Consider the following 26185-nt stretch of genomic DNA (forward strand, 5'->3'; position numbering starts at 1 on the left):
ATGCGGCTGCCTAATGGGAACAGAACAGGATGCTGGGTTTACTTACGTGCATATGTTACTTTCAATAAAAACGGTTCTTCTTTAAAGGAAGACAGACACAGGCCAGCTCTGGGAGGCGGCTAGAAGCCCTCCTGTCCTTTCCCTGGGGCAGTCTCGCCTCAAGGAGCCCCAGGCAGCCCCTACCTGGGAGAGGACTTTACGTCCTGCTTTGACATCTGCCGACTCGACTCGTTCCGGCTTTCCAGGAGCAGGGATTTGAGTACTTGAAAATGTCACTAATTTTCCTGCCAGGGCTTCTCTGTGATAAACTTCAGCCCCCCCTTCCCCCTCAAAAATACAATTTTCTTTCTTTCTTTCTTTCTTTCTTTCTTTCTTTTTTTTTTTTTTTTTGACAGGCAGAGTGGACAGTGAGAGAGAGACAGAGAGAGAAAGGTCTTCCTTTTGCCGTTGGTTCACCCTCTAATGGCCGCCGCGGCCGGCGCGCTGTGACCAGCGCACCACGCTGATCTGAAGGCAGGAGCCAGGTGCTTCTCCTGGTCTCCCATGGGGTGCAGGGCCCAAGCACTTGGGCCATCCTCCACTGCACTCCCTGGCCACAGCAGAGAGCTGGCCTGGAAGAAGGGCAACCAGGACAGAATCTGGCGCCCCGACCGGGACTAGAACCCGGTGTGCCAGCACCGCAAGGCAGAGGATTAGCCTAGTGAGCCGCAGCACTGGCACAATTTTCAATAAATAGCAGGCTCATAAATAGCACAGGGCCTGGTGGCTCCTAATGAAGCAGTGACAAACGCTGCCGCTCCATGGGATCAGGAGAAACATCAATGGGGCCTGTGGAGGGGCTGAAGCCCCCAGAGCTCGTGGGACTATATTAAAAATCCTTTACGTTTCATACGGCCCATTAAAGTGATTCTTCCGCGAAATAATTAAATGTTGTTCAGAGACATCACTGCTTTATTAGGAAAATGCTAAACTTATAAGGATGAGTTTCAAGTGTGTGTAAGAGTGGTGTGGGAAATGGGCTGGCCTGCAGGTCCCAAGCTCTGGGTGCTCACTCTGGCTCCCCCGTGGGACAGCCACGTGGCCTTGGAGAGGCCCTGCCCTGGACTCAGTCTTGTCACCTGTAAAATGGGAGTGTTGACTGGCTCTGTGGTCCTAACCTGGGGTGGTGGGCAGACTTTTCTCCCTGTACACATGTGCAGCCACACACACAATTCAGATGATAAGATTTCAGAGGGCTCACAGAGCCCCGACACCTGCCTCTCTCTCATCTCCTAAGGTCGCTCCAGCTGGGGTCCTCCTGGCTTCTGCCCTTCTCCCAGCCACAGCTACTGGCGAGAATTCTAATCAGATGGGTGCTTGCACAGGGCAGAGTGGGGCTCTCCAGGAAAGTGCTCACCCTCCACGGGCTCCATCCTTGGCCAAGCCCGGGCTGGGGAGGGGCCATGCGGGCTCCCCTGACTGGCAAACAGCTTGCATGCTCAGCCAGCTTGTGTGGGACCAGCCCCCTGGGGCTGCAACTCCCCGTCTCTGGCCTTCCTCCTGCACCTGTGGAGCTACGTGGCTCACTCTCAGGGGTCCTGGTCCAGCATCTGTGGGCTCCCCAGGTGTTCCAAGCCCTAAACACTCCCTATTCCACCGCCTCTGGACTGCAGCTAAGCAGAGAATTTCTCCTGCGTCGCAGGCCAATCTCCTCAGCTGGGGAGGCCCATGCCACACACCTGTCTTCCGTCCCTGTGAACGCACAGCTGTCTCAGACCCCTAGTCTACGGACAGCACTTGGAAGAAGAACAGCCACGGTTCTGAGCACCTTCTGCCTGCCCGACACTGAGCACAGTATCTCTGTCCTCAAAGTAACAGAGGGGAAACTGACCAAGTCATGGTGGTGGTAGGCACGGTGTGGAAAAGCGTAGGTAGGGAATTTTTAAGTTCCTAAGCTGGAAGCCACGCCCCCTTGCTCTATGTTGCCATGTTCACCTGCCTGTCAATCAGGAAACCCTTCCCCCTCAAAGTACCTCCTCTTACCCGGGGCGTGGGGGTGGTACCACGTAAACACTTCCGCTTTTCTAAGCTCGTGGAAAGCCAGGTAGGAGGGAAGCCTGGCCTCCTCGTGGACTCACGCTGAGCAGAGCAGGGTGGGGTAATTGCGATAATTCCCTTGTAACTTCTCTGGCCCGCTCTCCCTTGATGAAGCCCTCATGCGCCCGTGTATTTTTCTCCCTTTGTAAATAAACATCATCACACCGCGCCGTGTTTGGGCCTGTAGTTAGAATTCTTCTCCTAAGTAAAAGGCAAGAGTCTGGAAGATTCATCTGGGCCCAGCCTAGCCCGCAACAGGCAGGCTCGGAAGTCGGCCCCCAGTGGTCCCTGCCTCCTGGTCTCCATGCCCTGGTGAAATGCCCTCTGCCCGAGCGCGCGCCGGGCCTGGGGACTTGATTCTAACCCAGGGAACACAGCAGAGGTGACGGTGGCCCTGCAGCCGTGACGAGGGCAGCTTCCCTCCCGTCCTCACTGTGGCTGACGTGGGTTACCTGCATCCGATGAGGTCCGGAGCCTGCGGAAAGGCGAGGGCTCCGGACGGCAGGCCTCGCGCCCAGCGAGGACAAAGCCTGCTGCCACCAGCCGTGGGTAGCTGGCTCCATCTTTGCGAAGCCTCCAGCTGGCCCCTCCTGGGAACGGAGCCTGAGGAGCTGGACTCGTTGGTTTCTCTAACCTTTGCCCGCGCTACTCCTTGCTGTTGGCAAAGGTCACGTTTCGGACCCAGAGACCATTCTTTCCCCAAGACTGCCGGCTTCTCCAGCTGACCCCTTTCCTCTCACCGGCTCTCGGCTCTGGAGAGTTGGCTGTCCGGCGGCAAGCAGCCAGGGCCTGGTTGTTTAGTCCGGTGACACCCCTCCTGTGGCTTGGTTACGATAGAGGGTGACTTCCGTCTCAGCGGTGGACTCTCGCCGGCTCTCCCTTGCTCGCTGGCTTTTATGAGATGGCCCATGCGGCCAGGAACCGAGGCCCTCCCCACCTGCAAGAAATGGAATCCCACAGAGGCACCAGGTCAGCTCAGAAGTGGACTCTTCCGTGAGCAGACCGCCCGCCGAGACGCAGCCTCGTGGGAGCCCGTGGCTGTTGGGACCCCGACTCTTGAGCCACAGACGTGGGGAGCTGGTAAGTGTGTGCTGTTTGACACTGCCAAGTTTGGAGGTGACTGTCGTGTGGTATCAGGTACCGAGGCAGAGGGCCAGGGGTTGATTCCGCTGCTCCAGGCAGCTGTGGAGGGCACGGGGGACAGTGATGGGGCTCAGGCCGGAGGGATGGGTAGCGAGAGAAGAGCTCTGGGCCAGGTGCCAGGAGGCGTGGTTCTCATCTGGCTTTGCTCTAACTGACAGCGTCTCCGGCCTCGGTTTCCCTGTGTGTCACGGGATGGGGACACAGCTGTCCCTGTTCCCGCCTGGCTCCTCTGAGGGAGAGACAGATTCCTCAGTCTCAGGAGGCCCCCAGGCAGCCCCCAGTGCAGGCCGATATGACCTGGGGGAGGGGTGGGAGCTCAGCCTTGGCCTGCCTATCTCACCCCATTTCCGGGTGTGGGGGGCTGTCATGGCCTGGTTCCCAGAGCCAGGGCCGCTGGGCTATGGGGCTGGTGAATGTGGCCAGGCCTCCTGCTTTGTGAGTGCAGTGCCCTGGGCCTGGGTGCTGGGTGCCACTGCGTTGACGGGAGTGCAAACGGAAAAGTTATTGGGCCCCTTTCTCCCCCTGCCCGTTCCTGCCTTTAGGCTGGGGCGGGATGGGGTGGGTTTCTTGCACCGCCTCTGATCAGTTATGATGCGGCTCTCTCTGCAGTCTCTGAGCTGCACAGAGCCCTTGTGGTCCAGAGAGGCCTCCCGCAGCGCTCTAAGGAGGCAGGAAGGCAGAGCGCTGGGTTTGCATTGTGGCTCCATGGCTTAGCTGTGAGGCCGGGTGAGGTGACTTACCGTCTGAGCCTCAGTCATTGAAATGAGGATGAAGGCACCTTCTCCTGCAGGCCGCTGCAGGGACTGGAGGCGGCATGGGCTGGCACACAGTAAGCCGTCAATAAAAGCCGGTGAGGATGTTTGCCCATTCACGGGGCCTTCCGGTCGGCGGCTCCCTGGCCCTGGAGCCGTGTGGCCCGCCGCCTCTCTGGGCTCCGTGGCTCCTCTTGAGCTGCCGCTTGCTTCCGTTAGGCCTTGCTTCCCTGCTGCTGCCTGTGCGTGTCCTTCAGCCCTTCTTGGGGGCAGCAGGGCGGGAGGACGAGGACGAGGAGGGAGAGAGGGAGGATGCCGGCACGGTGTTGGAGCCGAGAGGCGGGAGCTTTGCTGTAAAGCACAAAGTTGCATGTCTGTCTGAAATTAGCCAGAGCTTTCGCATGCATCATCCACTTCCCCCCATCTGTAGAATGGGTTATCAGCTCACGGAAGGCTTTATTATTCACACATGACGGCGGAAAAGTGAAGGCTTGGAGCCGTAGAGCGACCTGTCCGGGGTGACTTGGTCGGAAAGGCTTGGAGCCAAGCTCGCCCCGGTGTTTGGGCCCCTCTCTGAGGACTTGACTGTCTTCCCAGGGCTGCGGGCTGCCGGCTGCCGGTGAGGCCCCTCTGTGGCCCCCGGTTCTCATGCCTGGTACTGAGGGAGTGGGCTCAGGTCCTCTCTGTGGGCCTTTGCACCCAGCTTCCTGCTCCCGCCCTGGTCTGTCAGGTCCTTGGGTGGGAGGAGCTAGGTTCTTGGCCTCTCTCAGGCTTGGTTGCAGGTGGAAAATTTCTGCGTCAGCTTCACTGTGCCTTTTGGGGACGTGGACGCTGCAGGCTGAGTGTCGTCCTTAATTATTCAGAAACCCATATATCTTCTGCAAGCAAGAAATCTAACAGGCCCGAAATGCCACAGATTGTTTACTGCTATTTGCTTTCGATCTGGAGTGGGCGGCAGGGCTGGGGCGAGTGTCCGTTCACACCGGAGTGTGAATGCCCCCACTCCTCTGGATCTGTGGTGCGGCCACAGGTCAGGGGACAGGGGAGAGAGCCCCACCCCAGGGCTCCTTCTCCCAGAAACCTGCCGAGTGGCTTTTGGGGAGCTCTTGTCCCCTCAGAGCTTCAGCGTTCCCTCCTGAGAAATGGGCTCACACGTATCCTACTTCTTAAGTGCAGTGAGTTGTGATAGTCACCTGGGGCCCAAGAGAATTTCTGAACTGTGCAGGTGAGGGGGTTTGTCGGGTACGTTTTCTGATCTGGGGTGGGGTGGGGCGGAGCGAGGCAGGGATGTGTGTGGGGAGCAGCAGGAGGATGGCAGGGAGAGCTCTCGTCTCCAGAGCACTCGGACCTCTACCCGCCAAGGTTTCCTCTCACGTAGGCTCTTGGGTGATCTGCTCCATCTCTGTGCAGGGTCCTTGGGTGGAATCGGAACGAAGCAGCTGTGACGTCCCCAGCCTGAGGGAGGGAGACAAGTGGGTCAGGCTCTGCATGGAAGGACTTTGCTCTTGGCTTAGCTGAGTGCGTCTACTCTTGTTCAGCAGCCTCGTGTGGTTGCTGGTCCAAAGGATTTCTCAAGCTGGAGCTGTGGTGCCCCTCGTCCATCAGCCCATTGACTGGATCACCTTGGCATGCGTTTGTTCATTGTGCAGCGAACCCGTGTGTGTGTGTGTGTGTGTGTGTGTGTGTGTGCAGGCATGGGTCTGTCTCCCTAGGTCTCACAGCTGAGTAGGGGCAGCAGCTCTTGGGCAGAACAAGACTACTGAGGAGGGCATGGTCCACTGTTCTTCAATGGAAGTGCTGGAGAGAGGCTACCAGGGCAGACTTCTTGGAGGAGGGGGATCCTGATGTCATAGGATTCCTCAAGGATTATTATACTGCCCGGGTTTCTTGGAATTATAGCAGTGCAGTCATGGACCACGTACTGAAGTTTTGGTCAATGACACTGCATAGACAACAGTGGTCTCCCAGGATTATGGTCAGTGGTCTTCCTTCCCCCTGACCCCACGTGTGGTGCTTTCACCCCGGAAGTGGTCCTCACCCTGGAGCACTCGTTGCAAGGCACCCTGAGCTCTTCATACCATGGAGTAACCTCCTGGCCCCCAGCACAGTGTGTCTGTCCCTTCTACCATTGTCCCCGCACCACTCGGCTCTTTCGGCTGAGATGATCAACTGCTCATCTGCTGTGCTGTTGGTGGACATACAAGGAAAGACTCCAGAGCTGGGGAGACTGGACCAGCACCCCATCCCTGCAAGGCTGGGCCATAAATCGGGCTGCTTCCCAGGGGAGAGGCCCCTCTCCTATTGCAAGGTGACTTGGGAGGTTTATTTGCAGTGCTCAAAGCTTGCTGAGTACCCTCTGTGCAGCACACCCTGCCAAGGACCCACAAAGGGGCTGGGAGATCATCCAGGCCAGGGGGCTCTGCCCCTGTGTGGGCAGGGATGCACACAGCAATGTCTTCCTAGTGGAAAGGACACTTTATCCACCGTTCTTTGCTTGTGGGCTAAGGTCGAATGCACTTCTTTGTTTTTTAGTTTTTAAGAATTTTATTTTATTTGAAAGGCAGAAAGAAATCTTCCATCTCCTAGTTCAGTACCCAAATGCCCATAACAGCCAGGGTTGGGACAAACCAAAGCCAGGAACCTGGAGTTCCATCTAGGTCCCCGGCATGAGTGGCAGGGACCCAAGTACATGACTGTTGCTTCCCAGGGTGCACATTAGCAGGAATCTGGATCGGAAGCGGAGGAGCTGGGACTGGAACCCGGCACTCTGGAGTGCGTGTCTCCACAGACTTAACCACTGCCCAGGATGCCTGCCCGTGCATGTGCTTCTTGATTGAAGTGGGATGGAGTTAGTCCACGGCAGGGAGACCAGTTAGGAGACTGTCCAGACAGTGGCAAGTGGGATTGCAGGGGGGCCGATGCTGTTGGCGCTCCATCCATGTCCATGCGCCTGGACCCGTGGCTGCCAGCTGGAGACCTGAGACCTGCGTTGGGCTTTCTCTGGCTCCTGTAACCTGCTCGGCTGTCTCAGCTCCCTCTCTTGTAGCCTGGGGTTACCCTGAGGTCTGTTCAGTCTGCCCCCTGAGTTCTCTCTGCAGGAACCTGCTCCCCACAGAGTCCTTACCTTCCTTCCCCTCCCTCTCGCGGCCCCTCTCCTTCCAGTGCTTCCTGGAAGGAAACTGACCTCTTGCGCTCATCCTTGGCTCAGGATCTGCCGCTGGGGAGCCCCACCTAGGACATCGGGACTGGCCAGGTTTGGGTTGGGGCTTGATGCCACCATGTCATCACACTGAGATCTTGGACAGGTCCCTCTAAGTGTCAGTCCCACACCGAGAGCTGGGGTTGCTGGTAACACTGTGGCTGGCTCTGAGAACTTGGCTGGATTGAACGGGAGCTCTTCTGATCGTTATGGAAAGATGGAAAACAACCCAAATGTCTGATAATTAGCTTATCAGTGGCAGTGGGGGCTGGAAAGGTTGGGAGTGGGGGAAGCTCTTTAGGGCCAGTGGGAGAGAGCCAGATGTGAGAGGGAGGAGGGGCAGGCCCTGCTGTCCCTCAGGGCCATTTGTCTCCAGGAGGGAATGGAGAAGCTGTGAGGAGGTATGGGCAAGGCATGGCTGGTGATCCTAAAGGGTTTTTTGCTAAAGGGTTTTTGCTTTCGATCTGGAGTGGGCGGCAGGGCTGGGGCGAGTGTCCGTTCACACCTGAGTGTGAATGCCCCCACTCCTCTGGATCTGTGGCGTGGCCACAGGTCAGGGGACAGGGGAAGGAGCCCCACCCCAGGGCCCCTTCTCCCAGAAACCTGCCAAGTGGCTTTTGGGGAGCTCTTGTCCCCTCAGAGAATCCCTGGCCAAGACTCAGCTTTGTTCCGCCATGAGTGCACCTGCCAGAGACTGAACCCCAAGACCCCAGCCGTGGAGCCTCATCTGGTGGCTGCTCACCCCACCCCCTGCGTGCTCAGGCTTCACTGGGAAGTATTTATTACGCGTCAGTGTGATAAATGAAAAGTCATATTTTACTGTGAATTATCCCCGGCCCATGCGAAGCACAGATCTACAGCTTGGGGAGTTATTAAGTGCTTACCACTGAATGCTATAAAAACCTCATCATTTTCCCCAAGGGCCTTCCCCACCATGGCTGGGGAGGGACAGGCAGGCCCTAGGGAGGGACAGGCTGGCAGGGCCCCTTGCATGCTCTGCTCTGGGAAGCCAGGGCTGGGATCCTGGGTTCCTGACCTCCTGTGCTTGGTTGAGACCTTGGCTGAAGTCCTAGGACTCAGTTTCTCCATCTGTAGCATAAGCAGGCAAGGGGAGCAGTGGGTTTGGTGGTCACAGGCCATGAGCCACACCTGATACCATGGTAACATGAAGTTCAGGACTGTAATGGAGCAAAAGCGGCCCAGTTCGTGGAACTACCGACTTGCGTGTGCAGCGGGCACAATGTTGAATTTTGTTGTCTGATGAGGAGTCCTGGTATATTGGTCAGAATCTCAGCAGGAACCAGATGGTGTGTGTACATTAGGATAATTCCAGCAGGCCTTTAAATAAAGTAGCAATTGATCAAAGTGTGGGCAGGGCATAGGGAAGCTGCACAGAGAAGTGTGGTATTGAGGGTTAGGGACAGGCATGACCAGGGGTGAGAGAAGGAAGCAGTGATCAGAAGCTAGAGGTGGTAGGGGCTGTGGGGTACAGGCTGCTCAGAGGAGCTGTGACCTGTTGTCACGGTGGCCCTGCAAGGAGAGCTCCTGTCCCTTCCATAGCTCCCCATTGCTGGGCAGCAGAGTGAGGACGGGGCATGGATCTGGGAGGTGAGTGGAAGGGACCCAGCTGGGCACTCCCCCCCCAAGCACAGCTGCCCTCCACCAACTCCATCACAGCACCGCCCCCACCCGTACCCTGGCCCCGCATAGCCAGCCTCCACTTGAACATGCTGGGGACAGGGAGGCTCCCCTGTCGGGCATCTCTGATTCCTATGGAGGTGGTCCTTAGAGCACACCCAAGCTGCTTCCCCAGGCCCTCCCACTTAACAATTGCACTAGTTAGCAGGCTGCACATGAGGAGTAAATGGTAAATGATGCCTGCAAGTAGGTTACTTGTTAGCCTTGCAAGCCCACCCAAGGCTTTGTAGCCCTTCTCTCCTCTCCCTCCCTCCCCCGTGTTCTGAGCCCCAGCAGTGCAGATGTGTCCATGGATGCCACGTGCTGCTGAGTGCTGCTGAGGTTTGTGCACAGTCACTGGGAAATGAATATAATGGTCGTGTATTTCAACGTGCAGAGTTCCCGGTGGCCTTGTGAAGTGCCCTAGATGGCCTTGAACTGCATCGCTTCTGCTTCCCTGTGTAGCTGCACCTGTGCTCCTCCTGGGCCCTCCACCTGAGTGCATGCCCAGCAAAGCCAACCAGAGACCCCCCCCCCTTCCACCCCAGCGGGTGGGCGCCTGGGGCCCTGTCTTGGGAGCCACTGCCCTTTCTGCTGAATTTTCTCTGCATCCCTGGCTCTGCACAGTCAGACCCCTTCTCCTTTCTGCGGGGCTGAGGGAAGAGAATGCTACTGAGAAGATTCGGAAGCTCCTGGCTGCAGGCTTTAGATTGGCTCAGCTCTGGCCTTTGTGGTCATTTGGGGAGTGAACCAGCATATAGAAGATCTCTCCCTCCTCCCTCTCTCCCTCCTTCTCCCCTCTCTCTCTAACTCTGCCTTTCAAATAAATAAATCTTTAAGAAAAGACGTTCCATCCAAATGATCTGACAATAGAGGAATCCTTCTGAGAGCCAGATTCCCAGCTTCCTGGGATTCTCTCCCACCCGCAGCACCCTCATCTCCTCGGTCCCCAAACCTCTCTTCTGCCCTGAGCCCTTGGTCCTCAGCAGGCATAGGACAGGCCTGGAGCCCTCGCACTTCTCCAGTGCCACCCCCTCCCCATCTCTGCACCTGTCTCCTGACAGTGGGCCCTCAGGGGCTGTGATTGGACTGTGGGCTTCATTGTGCAGGTGACCCTGAGTCGGGAGGGGAGGGACAGAGAGCCCAGTGGGGCTGAGATACAGCATGGCGTGGTGGAGCTGGCGTGGCAGGCAGGGACAGCAGCACCCAGCCCACAGGTACTGCGCTTCCTGGAGGAGGCCTGAGGTACCTGGCTTCTGGTCTCGTGTCTGGCTCAGAGCTCAGGGAGCATGGGGCTGGCTGGGCTCTGAGAGCATCCTGGGTGAGAGAGGGGCAGGGACCGGCCTCAGTGCACGCTGGACAGCGACTTGGAGGGCCACCCAGGCCAGGCTGTCCCTGTGGTCTCCAAGCGTGAGGCTGGGGTGCCTCCTTGCCAGAGGGCTGGCTCCCTTGGAAAGACCATGTGACTTGGAAGTGAGTCTTGGCCTTGCCTTTTCCTAGTCCGTGTGACCTCCCTGAACCACAGTTGTCCTGTCTGTGAAATGGGGACAGCAGCAGTATTTATAGGGCCGTGGGAATTAAAATGCAGTTATTTGGGTGCCAAGCACCTGGAAAAATCTCAGTAAACCTTAGCTTTCTCCCACATCTTCTTCACTTTTGGGATTTTCTTTCCAACAGAGCAAGCCCCGAGGGCCCAAAGGACTTCAGGACCATCAGGGGCTCCCCAGGTCCTGCTGTTCCCTGTCCAGCAAGGTTCTACCAGCCACGTGCTCCCCTGAGCCCCACCTGCTTGGCTCTCTCCACCCAGGTTTCCCCTTAGGACCAGGAGGCTGCCCTGCCAGCGAGGCTCCCATGACCAGCCTCCTCTCTTGGAACAGAGGCCTGGAAAAGACCAGAGTACTACTTCAAGGTCAAGAGCAGGCTCTGAGGTGACCCTCCTGCCCAGACCCTCCCTGGGGTATAGACACCAGCCAAGCAGAGAGGAGGTGAGGGCAGGGACTTGCCGGGTGCAGTGGCCAGCAGTGGTAGAGCTGGGACCTGGGACTGGTTCTCCCGAGGTCAAGTCTGGAATCTAGTTGTTACCCAGTATCCTGTATGTCGCCCTGGGTGGGGTTGGCGTGGGTGTTTGGGAAGAAGTTCCTGCTGGTTCCATGCCTGACAGAGCCAGCTAGTATTGCAGGTTCCTTCTCTGCCTGGTTCTAGCTCAGAATCACAGGAGGGGCCCCACCTCCCTGGCTCCTGCTCAGGTTGGGGAGCAGTGGTGTGCAGTGGGTTGCCCTTGAGGCTGAGAGGACATGGCCTGTTTCTCCCCAGCCTTTTTTTTTTTTTTTTTTTGACAGGCAGAGTGGACAGTGAGAGAGAGACAGAGAGAAAGGTCTTCCTTTGCCGTTGGTTCACCCTCCAATGGCCGCCGCGGCCAGCGCACCGCGCTGATCTGATAGCAGGAGCCAGGTACTTATCCTGGTCTCCCATGGGGTGCAGGGCCCAAGGACCTGGGCCATCCTCCACTGTACTCCCTGACCACAGCAGAGAGCTGGCCTGGAAGAGGGGCAACCGGGACAGAATCCGGCGCCCCGACCGGGACTAGAACCCGGTGTGCTGGTGCCGCAAGGCGGAGGATTAGCCTAGTGAGCTGCGGTGCTGGCCTCTCCCTGTGGGGAGCAACTTGGACTAGACTAAGTTACTGGAATTAAGACTTATTCTATGCATCTGCTCTCCCACAATATGGCGCTGGGGAGGAGTAAACAGCTTCTACGCAGCTGCCTCCAGTTCGACCAATAAACTACAGGAGCTGCTCCTGATTGGAGGAGAGCAGCGTACTCGGCGTGTGGGTAGCAGAGTTGGGATTGGTGGAAGAGGACTATAAAGGAGGAGAGAGACAACATGCACCAGGAACATCTATCTGAAGGAACACCTGAGCAGCCCCCGAGAGAGCCGGCCGGCGGTGTGCCGCTCCCCCGCGGAAGTGGGGAAAGTGGCAGGGGGAGCCGCCCTTCCACGGAGGTGGAAGGGATCGGCAGCCAACCCAGGAAGGACCAGCAGCAAACCCGGGAAGGGCCGAGCAGACAAAAGAACAACGCAGGGTCCTGTGTCGTTCCTCCACGAAGAGGGGGGAGTGACATCTCCCCAGCCTTTTTCCCTCCCTTTTCTTTCTTTCTTTCTTTCTTTCTTTCTTTCTTTCTTTCTTTCTTTCTTTCTTTCTTTCTTTCTTTCTTTCTTTCTTTCTTTCTTTCTCTCTCTCTCTCTCTCTCTCTCTCTCTCTCTCTTTCTTTCTTTCTTTCTTTCTTGATATGGGATAAGGTAGCTAGCTGAGCTGCCCCATGTAATTTTTTAAAAAGATTTATTTATTTTACTTGCAAGTCAGAGTTACACAGAGGGAGAGGGAGAGAGGGAGAGAGGGAGAGAGGGAGAGAGGGAGAGAGGGAGAGCGGTCATCCATCTGTTGGTTTACTCCCCAATTGGCAGCAACAGTCAGAGTTGTGCCAATCTAAAGCCAGGAGCCAGGAGCTTCTTCGGGTCTCCCACCTGGGTGCAGGGGCCCAAGGCCTTGGGCCATCTTCTACTGCTTTCCCAGGCCATAACAGAGAGCTGGATCGGAAGTGGAGCAGCTGGGTCTTGAACTGGTGCCCATATGGGATGCTGGCACTGTAGGTGGTGGCTTTACTGCTATGCCACAGTACTGGCCCCTGCCCACATGTAATTCTGTCCTATTTGTCAGAACATTCCCTTTCCCAGGATGCTTTATTTTCATCTGGGACCTGGGGAAAGGAGCCATGCAAATACGTATATTAAGCTCCACGTGGAATTTTATGGAGGTGTCATAAATCTGCCAGGTGACCACGTTTCCTAATAAAAGGAGGTGCTTCCAGGGGAGACAAAGATCAAGGAGGTCTGAGCTGCTCCCCTCTCCTTCCCTTCCCCCACCCCCTTTCCTCTGGGGTCCACTCCACTTCTCAGCTATGTACATCTGTGTGTGTGTGTATGTGTGTGTGTGTGTGTGTCTTCTCACTCTGCACCGTCACTGTATCTCTACTTAGAATGCTTCCTTAGGTAGAAGGCAAGGCCCTGGAAAAGGAATCTAAACCCCATCTCTTACCATCACTTCCTTCTAAGATTTGTGTGTTTGAGAATCAGAGTGTCGTCTCTCTCTCTCTCTCTCTCTCTCTCTCTCTCTGTCTTTCATCTCTCTCTGTCTGTCTGTCTTTCATCTCTCTCTCATCTGCAGATTCACTCTCCAAATGCCCACAGCAGCCAGGATTAAGCCAGGCAGAAGCCGGGAGCCCAGAAGTCAATCTAGGTCTCCCATGTGTGTGGCAGGGCCCTGAGCACTTAGGCCGTCCTCCCTTGCCCTTCTAAGTGCATCAGCAGGAAGGCAGATCAGAAGCCGAGTAGCTGGGACTTGAACCAGTGCTCAGTATGGGATGGCTCGACTTAACACACTGGGTCTCAACGCCCACCCCTCGCTAACCTTGCTTTCAACCTTCCCTTAACCTGGTTTTTCACCTTTCCTCCATGTCGGGGTCACCTTGTAGACTGACTTCATGTGTGTTTAGCTCTGATAAACTTCTCCATTGGGAAGGGGCAGCTCAGTGCAGTTTTTAGTATTTCTTTTCATTAAAAATTTATTTTTCTTTGAAAGATAGAGCTACAGCTCCCATCCACTGGTTCCCTAGCTGAACGTCTGTAACAGCGAAGGCAGGACCAGGGTGAAGGCAGGGGCCAAGAACTCAGTCTGGGTCTCTTATACGGGTGGCAGGGACCCAAGTACTTGAGCCATCACCTGCTGCCTCCTAGGGTGAGCACTGGCAGGAAGCCGGAATCAGAAGTGGAGCCGGGACTCTGAGACAGGGCCCTGGCATCCCAAGCAGCAGCCCTAGCTGCTGTGCCTGTTTTAGTTTGAAGGACACATGCGGAGAGTGCAGTAGGGAGGACCGTGGCCTTCTCAGGGCGTGGTGCTGCACGAGGTCTCGCTGGCTCGGAGCACGTCCATTTGTGGATCACCTGAAAGCTAAGGGTCCTCTTTCCAGAGAACGTCAAGCCCGTGCGAGCACGTTGCGTGGACTCGGACTCTCCAGGGTGTCTCCGTGTGTTAGGAACCCCTGCTGTAGAAGGTGTGATCGCGTCATCACCCTGCTTCTTAAAATGTTTTCAGAATTTTATTTGTGAGTTCTATCAGACAGAGCTCCCTTCTGCTGATTCACTCTGCAAATAATCCACAATGGCTGGAGCTGAAGCCGGGAGACAGGAACGCAATCCAAATATCCTATGTGGGTGGCAGGAACCCAATTACTTGAGCCATCACCACTGCCTCCCAGGGTCTACATTAGTAGGAAGCTTGAGTCAGGAGCCAGAGCTGGGTGTTGAACCCAGGCAGGCCACTGCGGGACTAGGGTCCTTCTTATCCACCAGACCAAATGTACCCCCTCCCCTCATACACACACCACTCCCATGTTTTGCAGGCAGGTTTTCTATGCTTCCTGCCTGCATTGCGAGGGCAAATATGCCCCAGCTCTGGACTGAGAGGTGATCAGCCCTCTCTAGGAGCTCATGGACCCAAGAGAGACCATTACTGAATGACCTAAGATCCCCCGAGGACTGAGAAATAGCTGGAGCTTGGTTGAAGGGCTTGGAAATAGATGTGTAGATCTGGGAAGACTTCCCAGAGGAGGAGTTGGGGCTGTGATTCAGTGCAGGGTAAGATGCAGAGTGGAAGAAGGGGGGTGGCCGCCCAGCGCAGTGCAGCCCCCCTGGAGGGATGGCACAGTGAACCCAGCCCGCCTGCTGATCCCCAAGTTCACCGCTAGGAACATCTGCCGGCTCTCTCCCCTGACAAAGGAAAGCTGTTGCCAACATAAATCCGAGAGTGGCTGCCCACCCCCACCCTGATGTCAGGGCCTAGGGCGGAGGCAGTGCACCGTCTTCTGCGTTTATCACCGCCAAGCAGAGCTGGCGTGGCAGGCCTGACAGCCTGGCCGTGTGCAGGTGATGTACGGGGCTTTGCGAGGCCCCGGAGAGCGAACTTGGCGTTTGTCCTTCAAACACAAAGTCACACTCTGGGCTCGTTTTCTGCATGGTGAGAGCTTGCTCACAACTTTGCTGTGGCCAAATGGATGGGAGATGTGGGGTGGCAGGGCCTCCTCACCTGGGCACCCCCAAGAAGCAGAAGTTGGTGGTGTCCTGCTGGGTCAGGCTGGGATGGGCCTGGCAGGGAAAGGGGGTGCCCAGGCCTGTTCTGTAGCCTGGATTCCTGCAACTCTGGAATCTGCTGCTGCTGCAGACGCCCTGAGCAAGGCGGGGGTCTTTGATTTAGGGTTGAAGATGCTGAAATTATTCCCTAGCTCAAGAAGCATGTGATTTTAAAAATTGTGGGCCGGCACTGTGGTGTAGAAGGTTAAGCCTCTGCCTACAGTGCCTGCATCCCACTTGGGTGTCAGTTCAAGTCCCGGCTGCTCCTCTTCCCATCCAGCTCCCTGCTAACGTGCCTGAGAAAGCCATGGAAGATTGCCAAAGCCCCTGGGCCCCTGCACCCACATGGGAGACCCAGATGAAGATCCTGGCTTTGGCCTGACGGAGCCCCAGCCATTGTGGCCATCTGGGGCGTGAACCAGCCCCTGGAAGATCTCTCTCTCTCTGTAACTCTGCCTTTCAAAGAAATACATATCAAAAAATGCACCAGGGTTCTGTAGGAGCCTCCGTCCTGGAGAGGAGAGTGGGTGACGACAGCTGCCGCTTGGGAGGAGAAGCGGTGACATCCTCGGGATGGGGACAAACCCAGCTTTGGCCTTTCCTTCTCCATCCTGATGCCCACGTGGCTCCTGGAGGACGCCCAGGGCCTTGCCCTCACTCCTGGCTCAGCAAGGCTGCTTGTGAACTCCCTGCCTGAAGAACTTAGGGGAGCATGGTGGCGAGGGGGCCTTCGGCGTAGGGTGGTGTGTCATCACCTGAGTGCGCCTCCAGCCCACTGTTAGAAAGCCAGTCCCTGCTCTCCTTTACCTCTTTACCTCTTTAGAACTGGTAAGCAATTGCTCCCTGAATCCTTTCCTTTAAGAACCTATTTGCTGGGGAGGGGTTGTGGTACAGCTCATTAAGCCACTCTTTGGGATCCACTATTTGAGTGCCAGTCTGAGTCCTGGCTACTTTGCTTCCAACCCAGCTCCCTGCTAATGCACCTGGGAGGCAGAGGGTGACAGCCCAAGTGTTTGGGATCCTACCACCCACGGAGATGTGGATGGAGTTCCCAGTTCTGGCTTTGGCCTGGCCCAGCCCTGGTTGTTGCAGCCATGTGGAGTGTGAACACATAAATGGAAGATCTCCCTCTCAGCCTTTCAAATAAGCAAATCTTTAGAAATCCAGTTATATGGATCCTTTGAGAAAATACTTGTATTAGGCAAGATTGGCCAGGCTGTGCTGGGGTGCAGCAGCCTGAACGTCTTCACAGCATAAGGTTCACGTCCCGCCTCTGCGATGTTTGCCGAGGTGTCCTCCACGTGGAGGTTTGGCGTCGGCTGATCCAGCTCAGCACGATTCTACCGCCTCATGGCAGCATGGGGAGTTGGAGGAGTGGTCACTGCTGGCTCGCTCGTGCCGCAGCCTGGGTGTGAGTTGAGTGACTTCTGGGGCTTTGACTGACTACAAGGAGGGTAAAGGCACAGGACTCCTGATGGCATCTTTGGGGAGCATGGTTCCTTCTGCAGACTCTCCCTGCCGTTCCTCGCCCACAGGGCCCCAGGCACGTGAAGGGGAAGCTGCCCTGGAGTAGTCAGTGAGAGCTGGCAGGACCTGGAAAGCATCCGGACCTTCGTCCCCTTGGCCCCCTTTTCACGGACGATTAAAGTGCAGCCCAGAGAGGCCCAGTGGCTACTGCGTGGTCACACAGCCTGTTAGAGCCAGGCTGGCCCCAACCAGCACCCCCAGAGCCTCCTGTTTCAGCACTCCTACCCCTACATTCACCCATGGCCTGGCCTATGGGGCAGCTTGGGAGAGAAGGGGAGAGAGGCCTGGCGAGCTTGCCAGGGCCGTGCAGCTCAGGGTCCAGGGCCAGGCTCCGCCAGCCTTCACTGCCTGACTCCATTCATCCTGGGCACGACAGCCAATCAGTCAGCACTGGCCATTATGTGCCTTAACTGCTACTTTAGATGCAGCCAACACGGCGTCGTGTGGCAGCTGCGATGGACGCTGGCAGTTTTAACGAGCAGAGTAATCGGAAAAGGAGAGATGCAAAGCTTTTATCGTCGGGCGGACCTTGCAATTGAAACTGCTAATTGTGCTGCCCGTGTTGATTAACATGACTCAAGTTAGCAGCTACCCCCATGCCTATCTCTGGGCTTCTGTGCCATTGTCTTTGGGAGCCAAAAGAGAATGAGTGTCGCTTGCCCTTGTGTGTCGGGCAGGGGCTCTGCCAGGTGCGATTCTCGCTGGTTGGTGTGTGTGCTCCTTGCAAACTCAGAGGAGGAAACACAGGCACGGGGAGGCTGGAGGTCTTGGCCCCGGGAACGGAGCAGGCAGTCTGGTTGCGATGCTCTGACCACTGGGCGCGAGAACAAGACTGTGGGCTGTGGAAGGCAGGCCTTTTCCTCCTGCTGCCCTGGAGATCCAAATGGGGGGTGGAGAGAAGCTGGGAGCTCTTGAACTCCGGTAGGAACAAGTTACGTCGTTATTTTCACTGAGCTTTTAATTAACTAGTGGATTTTATTTGAAAGGGAGAGCGCCCTCATTTATCAGTTCACTTGCCAGATTCCTATAAGAGCTGAGACTGGGGCCGGGTTAAAGCTGAGAGCCAGGAACTTCATCTGGGTCTCCCTCATGGGCCTTGGGGACCTAACTGCTTGAGCCATCGCCTGCTGCCTCCCAGGGTGCGCATTAACAGGAAGCTGGAATCGAGGGAGAAGCTGGGACTCCAAGCCAGGCCCTCCAATATGGGATAGGGGGTCCCAGTAACATCTTAACAGCTGTACTGAATGCCCACCCCTATTTTCACCAAACTTGAACTGAAATTGGGTGTTTCCCTCCTTAGAAATGCAGGCATCAGATCACAGCAGAGTGACCGGTACCTGGAATTTGTCAACAGCAGACAACATAGGCGTTCTCATGCCATTTTACAGATGTCTTAAATTGTTCTTCTTAAAGATTTAAGAAGAAAGTCAGTTACAGAGGGCGAGCGAGAATGCTAGAGAGCGCTTCCATCTGCTGGTTCTCTCCCCAAATGGCTGCAATGGCCGGAGCTGGGCCAGACTGAAGCCAGGAGCTTCTTCCAGGTCTCCCGTGAGGGTACAGCGGCCCAAGCACTTGGGCCGTCTTCTGCTGCTTTCCCAGGCGCACTAACAGGTTCCCATGGCCCCATCTTGTTCAAAGCTGCGTGGCACAGCGGGTCACACTTTTTCCTTCTGGGAGGGGCTGCCTTGAGGTTAGGCTTCGTGGTAGCTGTGTTCAGCCTGGATTTGCCACCTGCCCCTCCTTCCTTCACAGGGGGAACAGACGTTGGTAACTGAGAACAAATGTGCAGGGCACAACCAAGGGTAATGACTGGGGTGCAAGCTCTGTGTCAGAGAACAGGCTTCCACGCTCAGCGCTGGGAGTGCCTTGTGTACCACCAGCAGTGGATATGGAAAAGGGGGCTGGGTTTAAGGTCCGTGTAACCTCCCACATGCAATGAACATGGGCAGGTCATTTATTTTAATTATTTTTTAAGATTCATGTATTTATTTATTTGAAAGAGCAATGAGAGAGAGAGAGAGACGACAGACAGACGTATCTTCTGTTCCCTAGTTCACTCCCCAAATGGTTGCAACAGTGAGAGCTGGGTGAGCCAAAGCCAGGAGTCAGGAGTTCCATCTGGGTCCCCCGTGTGGGGGGCGGGGACTTGAGCACTTGGGCCATCCTCCTCTGTCTTCCTAGGTGCATTAGCAGGAGTGCTGGATCAGAGGTGGAGCAGCCAGGACTCACACTGGTGCTCTGATGAGGAATGCCAGTGTTGCAGGCAGCAGCTCAACCACTGTGCCACGCTGCCAGCCCTGGGAAAGTAGTCTTGGGAAAAGCGGGAACCACGAGGTCCACCCCCTGCGCAGGAAGCAGAGAGGAGCAGGGCAGCTGGCCCAAAGCCTCCGCCAGAGCTGACCTTCTGACCTGGCCCCTGGGACACACCGTTGGGGGTTTCTCAGCCGGGAGACTGGGTATAAAAAACAGGGGTGCTGGTGCCGATGGGTGTGGGGTCCCCCTCACACTGCTGAGGGGTCAGGCTGGAAGTATGGTGAAGATCATCTAGCCCCTCCTGCATCGTAGATGGGGAGCTGTGGCCTGGCCTCACTGCTGGGAGCAACGCAGGCAGGATCGTCACCCTCACCCTGGGCCCTGCCCTGTGTCTGTGCGCGATGAAGGGTCTTCACGGCACCCTTTATCCTGATGGATCAAAGGCCTTGAGGGGGCCTCCTCCTCACAGCCAGTACCCCAGGGCTTGGGGCCTGGGGCTGCCCTGGGAAGTACAGGTACAGAACGCTGTCCCCTCCAGGGGTGAGTGGTACACCCTCACACCCTGGAAGGAGGTGTGCGGACTGGGGCCATGGTGACCTATAACCAAACCCCTCTGCCGGGTACCTAGCTGAGCAAGAATTAAGATGGGAGAGGACCCACGGGGCGACCTGAGGCAGAGGAGATGAGCCAGCAGTGCATAAGCACCGTGTGGGGGTGAAAGGGGCATCTTTATGTCCCTTTGTGTGTTCGCCTGCTTGTGAACGTGTGGACCCAGGTGGAGGAAGCAGCCGCGGCCCGCTCTTGCCCAGCCACTGGGCTTTGTCCTGGGTAGGAGATGGGGGTGGGAAAGGAGACTGAGATTGGCTGTGCACCTACTATGTGCCAGAACCTCTACTTACGTGACCTCATCTCGTCCTGAGTTTGTCCCGGCCCATGAGGCGGGGTGCTGACCCAGTGTTACAGGTGAGAAGGTCAAGGCCCAGGCAGGTGAAAGGGACTGGTGTGAGCCCCCTAAGCTGGGAGGGGCTGGAGCTTGCAGCCGGCAGGAAGACCTCAATTTGCTGATCCTCGAGAGGGTTTGGCAAGACAGGGAGGGGCACGGGACCCCACTTCACTCCTCCCTGCAGAGGAAGGGCTCGGTCCTCCGCTGTGCCCCGCACAGAGGGCTCTGTGAGAGGAGCAGCACACGTGCCCCAGCCCCCACCCCCTGCTCCCAAGGGAGCACAGATCTCCCTCCCTGGAGAGAAGACACTGCCCTGCCCGGGGCTTAGCTCTTGCAGCCCAGGCTCCTGGAGAGGCAGGAGGCAGCCCTCTGCCCCGCCCCCTGCACGATCCCGCCATTTCTCATCCAGGGCCGCCTCCAGCCTGCAGCATTGTCACAAGCCCAGAGCTTGGGCCACGAGCGGGGCCTGGCTGGTTTCTGGGATAGAGACTGCGGGCCTGCCACACAAGGATGCTTTGAGAAATTCACGGAAAAAGTTAAGATTATTTTGGGGCAAAAGAATTTGAAATCCCTGCATAGTTTTTAATTTTATAATACACATTTCCATGAACTTTTGGATGCCCTTTTAGGCATTCTCTCCATCCTCTGTGAGAATCCTGTGTGTGGTCACTCAGAATAAAGACATTTCCAGCTTCTGGCAGTGTTGTGCGGCCACAAGACCAAGTTCTGGACTCTGGGATAGAAGCAGAAATGGCACGGGCTACTTCCAGGGAGCGTCCTTAAAGAGTGAGGCAGGACTTTCCCTTACCCTGTTCTTTCCTTCCTGCTGCCTGCAGTGCGGATGTAATGACTGGCCCTGCAGCAGCCACATTGTGTCAACAAGGGAACTTGGAAAAGAGGCTGTGGCGCAGCAACGTAGATGGCAATTGAGTCCCTGACCCTGAAGGCACCGGAACAGCTGTGGTCCTCCTGCGGGGTGTTTGGCTAAACCCAGTTCTGCTTTACACAGCCCTTTCCTTGCCGTGCACTATGGGCTCAGCCTCTCTGGACTCCCGCTGCTGTTGGTGGTGACGGCTGCGCACGTGTGAGTGGCCTCCCGTGCTGGGGGAGGGGTGAGTGGGCACTCAGGGGGTTTCAGCTCCAAGGGGACTATACCCATGCACTTCTCATGACCACAGTGAAGTACCCAGGACACACTGCTTAGGAGGGAAGGAGGCTTCTTTTGGCTCATGGTGCCGGTGTCCCTGCTGGCAGAGCCCCAAGGCAGCATAGGGCATCACGTGGCAGAAGGGAGCATGTGTGTGGGCCAGCGTTGTGGCGTAGCAGGTGAAGCCACCGCCTGTGACACTGCATCCTGTGTCCTGGCTGTGCCACTCCCCTGCTAATGGCCTGGGAAAGCAGCAGAAGATGATCCAGGTATTTGGGCCCCTGCCACTCATGTGAGGGACCCGGATGAAGCACCTGCCTCAGGGTGGCCATTGTGGTCATCTGGGGAATGAATTGGAGGATGGAAGATCTGTCTTTACCTCTCCCTCTCTCTGTAACTCTGACTTTCAAAATAAATAAATCTAAAAAAAAAAATGGGGAACATGTGTGTCCATGTGGCCTCTCCCTGTGAAACCTCCAGGAGTCGGCCGGGGGGCTCTGCCCTGCCAGCCTAGTCCTGTGCACTTACTCCCCACACCTCACCTCTAAACCCCTAAAGTGGGCGGTGCTTCCACCCTGCCGGCACCGCTCACGGAAGGCTGTGGCATCCATGCCTGTGACAGGCGGGCCTCTGGGGGACACGGGAACCTCTGAGAACACGGGGGAGGCTGGGCCTCTGTCCCCACCTGTGGGGGAGCTCAGAAGGAGCTGTGAGAGAAGAAATCGGTGCAGAGAGAGGAGAGGCGGTTAGGGGTGGAGTCACCGCCCCAGCTTCGCCATGTGCGGGTCAAGTGCCCTCTCTCTCAACCTCTATTTCTTCCTCTGTAAGGTAGGGACTTCCTGAGGTCATCGTGCAACTCAGATGTGTGACCGGCCTGTGCTGTTATCATCGAGTGAGGGTCCAGGGGCCTAGGGTTTGGAGGGTGCCACTGAATTTCCCGGTCCCGTCGTCCTCACTTGTACAATGCGGAGAGGAGGGAATGGAGCCCAGGCGCTCTGAGGTCCTCCCCAGTCCAGGCCCGTTCAACCCGGGCCTCCCTGCTCCCGTTTTACCGGGAATAACACAGAGGCTTCCCGTGGCAGAGACAGCTGGCCGTGCTCACCCTCTGTGGCCTCTGCTCCCCTCGCTTGCTGTAGCGGTACTTTTGGGAAACAGCGACCCCAGCGAGACAGCTTTTCCCTCTGGTTCTCGTCAGCAGGGTGGGAGCTGGAGCAGGTGTGCATCGCGTCTGGGCCCAGGGCTTGCGGCCTGCTTTGTCTCCTTGGCCTCCCTTCCCTGCCTGCTGCTGGAGCTCCATGCCCGGAGCAGCCTGGGTGCTGTGCGTGAGGATGCCCCAGCCTGCCCCTGCCTGGAGAGGCACAATGCCCTGTGCCCCTTGCTCCATCCCAGTGCTGTTTGGGACATCCCAGGATCAAGACACACATCCCCTTTGCTAGGGCACGGAGGTCGCCACATCTGCCCGGTGGCAACTGCTGTGGTCTTGCACTCCCAGGAGGCAGAGTGGCTTGTCCACGACTGTGCCTTCTCTCGGATTCTCCGCGGCCTCTTACATCATGGTCTAGTTCTCTCGATTGGTTGGCCAGTTTCTTGAGAGCCAGGATAACCGCTCACATCCTGCAGGGACCTCCTGGTGGAAGACACGGGCTGGTCTGAACTGAGGGTCTACAGGCCCCCTGCCTGGCCCCTCCAGGCAGAAGTAGGTCCTCCTGTCACTCCTGGAGGCCGCAGCTTTTGGGGACCCCAAAACAGTAGCTGAGGAAGCACGGGGAGGGGTAGGGAATAACTAACTCAGAATGAGGAGGTGGAGGAAGGGCAGTGCCCTGGGGAGGCGGGACTGGGGGAGGGCGTGTGGGAAGCAGAGGCAATGAGGCTTTGCGAGATGGACATCTGGGTGGGCCAAAGCCCTGGTCTGAGCCCAGCTCTGCCGCCAGCATGGGTGACCCCGCTAAATCCCAGGTTGCTGGAGACCAAACCCCGGCTGCTCCCTCCGGCCAGGGATGACTCTTGCAATCCACTGCCCTCCTCTCTCCTGCTCTCTTCCCTGGAAGTCTGGGCATCCCTGGTTAGGATGCTAATGGAGGGCGGGCAGGAGGAAGGGAGGCAGCCGCAGAGCCCAGAGAATGAACGCAGGGAACGGAACCGGAGCCAGGGGCTAATTAAAGGCTCCATGTCAAAGAGGAATGCCAAGTAGGTAATTTCCATGCCATTTGAATAATGGGGGAAAAACGTTTACGTTTCTCAAGTTTGCGTGTTGAAAGAGAGAGGGGAGGGAAGCCCAGGGAACAGAATTGCTCCAAGGAGGGGGAGAGGGGCTGGCTGGACTGGAGCAATTTCCTGCCATTATCCCAGTCTGGGTGGGGGGTGTCCCGACACCTTGGCTAAGGGAGAGAGTGGCCATGTGGAGTCTTTGCACAGCCCACCCACATCCCTGGCCGTCCCAGGTCACCAGGCTGGGCAGGAGGCAGGAAAGGGGTGACGAGCACGAGTCCCATCTTGCAGGTGAGTAGCCGAGCCCTACGGAGCAGGAGTGAATTGCTCAAGGCCACGTTTGTTTGCTTGTGAATATAACTCAGCAGTTTACTGGGGACAGACTGTGTGCCAGGCCCAGCGCCTTGTGTTGGAAATGCTCGGGTGAGTGAGGCAGGGTCCTCTCCCGGGTCCTGCATGGGGAGAGCTACCTACATTTAAGCTGAGGTTTAAGCAGGAGTTTGTCAGGGAGGCACGGACCTGTGCGAAGGTGTGGCGTTCTGGGGGCAGTGAGTCTTGTCGGGGGAATGCTGAGAAGCCCAGGCAGGAGCTCAGTAGGGACCGTGCAGTTGGACTGGTGGCTTCATGGGAAGCCTAGGGCTCTGCGAAAGGCTGAGGAGGTGGCGCTGGTGGGACAGGGCGCGGCCCATGTCCTCCACCGCTGCTGTGTCTTTGGGGCCAGCCTCAGACCTGGCTGCCCCTGTCGGGCTGTGAGCTCTCGAGATCGGGGAGCTGAGCCAGAGGCAGAGGGGCTCCTGCCCGTCTCCCTGCACTGGTGATGGTCTTTTCCCCTTTGTGTTTCTCCTAGGTTGGGCACCTAGGACCCTGCCAGCCTGGACACACTGGCCCTTCGGGGCTGGCCAGGCCCTAGATGGTGCTGTCCATGGTGCTCAGCAGGTGGCCTCCCCAGAGAAGGAGGAGGACAGGGGTGTCCGATGTGGTTGAGACAGGACAGGTCCCGGATGGCTCTGCTCGTGGCCTGCTCCCAGGCTGCTGCTTGCTGGCTGAAAACCTGCTCTGCTTTGCAGGGCTGGCAGAAGTCCAGTTTCCCAGGGTGGTGCTGAGGCTGCAGGACACCAGTCTTCCCTCTCTCAGCCTTAATCCTGCTTCTTCATGTCGGCAGATAAACAATTTTCCCAGCAATCTTTGCAGCCCTCAATTTGCATAACCACCCAAATAAGCGTCGTTCCTTCCTTTAAGCTAACTCTGAGCTCTAAATTCCCAGCCGGCTTCTGTGCAATTAGACCAGTGTGGGTTTTCCTCTCCTACCCCTAGAGCCACATCGCTCTCTGATGGCTTGGGGCAGGGCAGAGGCCCTGGCTGGCTCCGCTGCCTTCCCCCACCTCACCTCAAACCCCACATGGCCATGTCACTCTGTTCCTCCTCAGCTTCCCTTTGTGAATAGTGAGAGACTCGGGATGTCAGAGACTGCGGGGATGTGGACCATCTCCTACAACCCTGAGGTCGCACAAGGCTCAGAGAGGGCCAGGGGAGGCCACGGTCCCAAGCAAGTTGGCACCACCCAAACTGCGGCAAGAACCTGGTCTTCGGAGCCCCTGCCAGGCTCCTGTACCCCCTGGGCCCTGCCTGGGGCTGTTCCAGAGGGGCCTGGGCCTCCAGGGCTTCAGCTCTCCCACCTCAGAGAGGCAGGGCAGGTGCCGGCGAGGCTGGGGAGTGGAGTGGAGTGGAGGGGAAGCCATGGGCGTGCCCAGCCAGGCCCCACGCTGTCTGAGGCTGGGGTATGTGCCCAGGAGGGGATGAGCAGAGAGCAGTGTGGGTGTGGAAGGCCTTGGGCTCCACTGCCGGGGGCCTGCGAGGGCCTTGGGGGTTGGCCGAAAGCTGAGGAGCTTGTGTGCAGGGGAGAGGTGAGTCTGGGTGCCCGTCCTACCCTGGGAACCCCGAAATGGACCAAGCCAAGAAGAGGCAAGGGGTGCGGGACTGTGGGCTGCCGCCGTGCTCTCCAGCCTGGCCTGGGCCTCCCCGTCGGTCTTGGAGGTCTGTGGAGGCTGTGTTGGCCTGCAGCCTGGCCTCGCTGAGTCTTCTTGTCTAATTTCAAATCTTAAAACAAATTTTTTATTTGTTTAATTTTATTTAAAAGACAGAGGAAAAAACTGATTTCTGTCTGCTAGTCTGCTAGTTGGCTCCTCGAGTCCAACGCAGTAGCTGGGGCAGGCTGGGCTGGGCTAAAGCTGGGAGCCCAGAACTCCATCCAGGTCGCCCGTGTGGGTGGCAGGGACCCAAGTACGTGAGCCTCACTGCTGCCTCCCAGGGTGCACGTTAGCAGGGAGCTGGAATCGGGTGGAGCTGGGACTTGAACCCAGGCACTCCTACATGAGGCCTGGGCGTCTTAGCCACGGCATCCCACGTCCACCTCGAGTCTTCTTTCTGCCCCTTTCTCTTCCTGCTCTGCCTGATGGGGTGATGGGAACGAGCCTGCCACCTGCCAGTTTGACCTTATAATTCCCAAGTCTTTATTTTTGACCATTCCTCTCCCCTGAATTGTCCTCCACTGTGAGTTCAGAAAGGCAAACTCATTTTGATCTGGGCTTGAGTAAACTCTAATCCCCATTAAATAAAGAGAAGGAAAAAAATCTGCCAGTGCTAAGAAAATATCATCCCAGGTACTCCTGAGGGGCAGCTTTTGAATTATTCAAAGATGAGATTTCCCTTCGCATCAGACCATAGACCCCCCCCCCCCCAAGAGGGCAGGGGCTGGGTCAGTGTGGGCAGACGGCCGCGTGTCAAGGACCCGCTGCAGCCAGGCACTTGGCACCTCTGTGGACAGCAGCATGTTCCTGGAGTGGTGGGGTTTCTGTCGCCGGGAGCCCAATGACCAGAGTTGGGGGCCACCTGCCTAAGCTCGGCAGCCACTGTATGGCAGAGACTGTTAGTAAAATGGCATAGTCTTTTTTTTTTTTTTGACAGGCAGAGTGGACAGTGAGAGAGACAGAGAGAAAGGTCTTCCTTTGCCGTTGGTTCACCCTCCAATGACCGCCGCAGCTGGCACGCTGCGGCTAGCGCACCGCACTGATCCG

The 26185-nt window shown here is 57.0% G+C and overlaps 1 long non-coding RNA gene across 1 annotated transcript in view; it reads left to right on the forward strand.

Moving 5' to 3' along the window:
• Window positions 1-1465: 1465 nt before the first annotated feature.
• The window catches only part of LOC149121193 (uncharacterized), an 84361-nt gene continuing 59641 nt past the window's right edge, over window positions 1466-26185 (forward strand). The window contains exon 1 of the long non-coding RNA XR_016223838.1: window positions 1466-3156. This is a non-coding gene — a long non-coding RNA (uncharacterized LOC149121193). The remainder of the gene's footprint in view (window positions 3157-26185) is intronic.

This window comes from Oryctolagus cuniculus, chromosome 17 (assembly GCF_051225735.1).
Source record: "Oryctolagus cuniculus isolate XC-2025 breed Fujian yellow rabbit chromosome 17, ASM5122573v1, whole genome shotgun sequence".
In the NCBI taxonomy this organism is placed as follows: Eukaryota; Metazoa; Chordata; class Mammalia; order Lagomorpha; family Leporidae; genus Oryctolagus; species Oryctolagus cuniculus.